Genomic DNA, 3,620 nt, shown 5'->3' with positions numbered 1-3,620 from the left:
CATTGGTTCGGATGAGTCACTCATGAAGAATGTGATTGTGAGGTTTGGCTTCGGGGTAAAGGGAAGCTTTGCAGGGAAGACCAGCAATATGGAGAGCGGTGAAGAGAAGATCCTATATGTCATAATAGGAAAACGATGGCGGTTATCACAGGTAGTTCCTGAAGTCAGGCACCATGGTGGAGGAAGAAAAATTATGGTAGGGCAGTCCCGAGGGATCAAGGTGGCAATAGAGGCTCTGACTAGAATACAGACAATCCCAGCAATGCAAGTTCCTTGGAGATGGAGGCTAATAATGCCATGGAAAATGTTGAAGTATCAAACCTGGCTTTCACTACAAAGAGCTCAAGTGGGTGGGCAGCAGGCCAAACGATAATGCTAGAGGGTAGAAAGTGAACAAGGCAGAATGGTGCCCCACAAGCCCACTTGAGGAGGTGGTAGTGGGTTTATCTATCAAAGAACCTTCAGTGCTGTGTGAGAAGCGGGGTGCCACCCCACTGGCTAGAATCATCAACTGTCTTGCTCCCTGATATGAAACCTAGCCCCATTGTTAGATTGCACCAATACTGGTAATACTCGTGCCCCCTCAAACTCTATTAAAAAATGGAAGAAATTAGCTCGTGAATCAAGTACCACTATTCAAAACTCTGAGCCTATGATGATTGATAAACATCCGAACCTTGAAGTGGTAGATTTGAATGTTGGTAAAAAACAGTGTGTGACTCTTTCTACGTCTTTTGATAAAGAAAATTCTATGGTGGTTGCTGGTTCCTAGCACCACCGCTCACAATGAGTTGTCTAAGTTGGAATTGTCGTGAGCTTGGAAACCTACAGATAGAAGATGAACTGGTTGCAAACAAAGGTAGAAAAAGCTATTCTAGAAAGAATTGGTAAAAAGATTCAATTTTCTAATTTAATTGGGATTCCACGTCACAATACTAGTGGGGGTTTAGCTTTATTTTGGTCTGACAATATGAATGTGGTTATGCAGTCTTTCTCTGATAACCATATTGATGCCATTATTGACCATGGAGTTGATGATGCCTGGCAGCTTACAGGTTTTTACCGGGACCTTGAAACCCCTAGCTGAGAAAAGTTTGGTCGTAACTCAAAGTTTTAAGTACTCGATTTAGTCTGCCTTGGGTTTGTTTAGGTGATTTTAATGAAATTCCATTTACTAAAGAGAAACAAGGATGGATGGATAGATCGGAGAGACAAATGCAGGGGTTTCATGGTGCTCTTAATTTTTGCAGGTTGAAGGATTTGGGCTTCATAGGTTTCCCATTCACATGGTGTAACAGATGTCCTGGATATCAGAATGTTTGGATTCAGTTGGATTGAGGAGTGGCTTCGATAGAATGGATTTTGAGATTCCTTTCATCCAGAATCCATCACTTGGATGCTTTCCATTCTGATCACAAACTGATTCTTCAATGCACGGATTCATAATACAGTCGATTTTATAAGAAAGGGTGGCCATTCTGCTTTGAAGCAATGTGGTTGAAGGATAGTTCATGTGAAGAGGTCATCTGTAAGGCTCAGGGGGAGGTGCAACAACCTGTCTCAGCTTGGGCTTTACAAACAATATTTTCTAACTCAAATCAATTAGGACAAGTATAATTTTGGTTAGCAATACTGAGATTTGTATATATAATTTTATTGTTAATGAATAAGTATCAACTCATTGATTTGAGCCATTTCTTAACATGGGCGAATCCAAATGAATGCATTTCACACCAAGAAATTTTTTGTATGAATTACGAAGTGGCAAAATACATGTTTTCATTATAAAAAATAAAAAATTAACATGAAAAAATATGAGTCGACCCAAACCTAACCCGTTTGCCACATCTAGGTCCAAGTAGGAGTAATTTTTTCCCCTTACATGGTTGTTCATAGCTCTCCGAGCACCTAACTATTCCTTGCGCATGTGTAGTTCTCACATTTTATACATATTAGGTAATTATAAGGAAGAATCTTGTAAGGATTGTTCCAACATGTTGGTTGTGAGTTTTGAATCCAAAAACATTATGGATCTCATGAGGTTTTGGGAACCAATAGACAGTCCATTTAAGATTCATGTAAGAACAATATTTTATCAATCATAACTCATTAGTTTAATAAGGTATGATAAAATTATGCTTAACTCAACATAATGGCATAGGTAGAATTAATTGTTAGGTGATTGTCATCAAATGATGCCTTTTACTTATTTGTTTTAATTCAATTGTTAAAACGGGATGTCATCAAAAGATGCTTTAGTTTAGCAATACCTATGGGGTTTGCTCAATGAGATTTGCATACCAATGGTATAAATAGATTAATTGTTAGGAAAGTAGTAGCCAAGATTCTTGTAATTCTAGAGACATTTTTTAGTGTCCAAGGGAAGTATCTAGGTTCAAACCACCTATCCCATTGTTTTATTGAATTAATAATAATAATAATAATAATAATAATAATAATAATAATAATAATAAAACTGTTAGGAAAATAGTAGGTCAATTTGACTTTTGCCCAACAGTGACCATTTTCCCTTGGAGGACTCAAACCGAAAAGAGAGAAATTTTTTCCGAAGAAACCTGATTTTGATGGATGTGTTTTCAATAAAAATTATATACACACACACCATAAGGGGGACAGAAGTGCACAATATACATTAAATTAAAATACTTAAAGTAAAATGTTGAAGATAAGAAAGCTTTAAAAATAAAATAGTATAGTAAAAGCAGTTGATATCTTAACAAAATATCAATTCGATAATAGATTAAAACACTTACAAGAGATAATAGTAATTACAAGGCTTTGAACTGGAAAGGGAAAAGGTTACAAGCTTAGAAAGCAGTCTAGAAACTAAATGGGATTTGAAACTAGGAAAATTTTGTGGTGCCCTATCTGAAAGGGACATCCCCCCTTTTATAGGCAAAATAGAATACTATTTAAATAGTAAATAGTGAACAGTTAAATTGACATTTTTACTATTCATCGTAGGTCAGCAAAATTATCAGTGCAGGAGCCATACTCCTAGCAAGGGATCAAAATAACTTTAGTAACTTTAGTAAGGAATCTAAAGCTTTATCAGGGAATCAGTGCAGTCTTAGTAGGAGAATTATTTTAGTAGTTTGGCTACTTATGCTGACAGTGTTAATTCTCTCCTAATTCTGGTGTGGAGGCTTCATCATGGCCAAATAATTCCTGATTGTAAGCGTAATAAGAATTAGTATTAGCAACAGAGGCTTTTGAGGATGCCCCTAATTTTTGGCCATCTTCTTCTTCTTTTGAGTTAGCATTTGCCGCTTATTCTTCATCCTTCCATTGCTATTTTAACAGGGCAATTATTACAGATTTGCTAAGACCATCAAAAGTAGACTTCTTCTTTTTGGTCTTGGTAGAAGGCTTAGTAGGTTTAGCAGTGGATGTGGTAGCAGGTGTAGTTGCAGTAGGCTGAGGCACAATTGTCTGCACAAGAGGGTAAACTGGAGCTTGAGCTTTATCATGAGTAATGGTGTTAACAGTAGGGAATTCCTAAGTAACATTATCAATAACATCTTGGGTGTGGGAAAACTTGTCCCGCCATTTAACAAACCATTGCCGAGTAAGAACATCCCCTTCCTTTATACACAGCC

This window comes from Quercus suber, unplaced genomic scaffold, assembly GCF_002906115.3.
Source record: "Quercus suber isolate HL8 unplaced genomic scaffold, Cork oak 2.0 scaffold_580, whole genome shotgun sequence".
Taxonomy (NCBI): Eukaryota; Viridiplantae; Streptophyta; class Magnoliopsida; order Fagales; family Fagaceae; genus Quercus; species Quercus suber.
The sequence above is the reverse complement of the archived record's forward strand: the minus strand, read 5'-3'. Positions refer to the sequence as shown.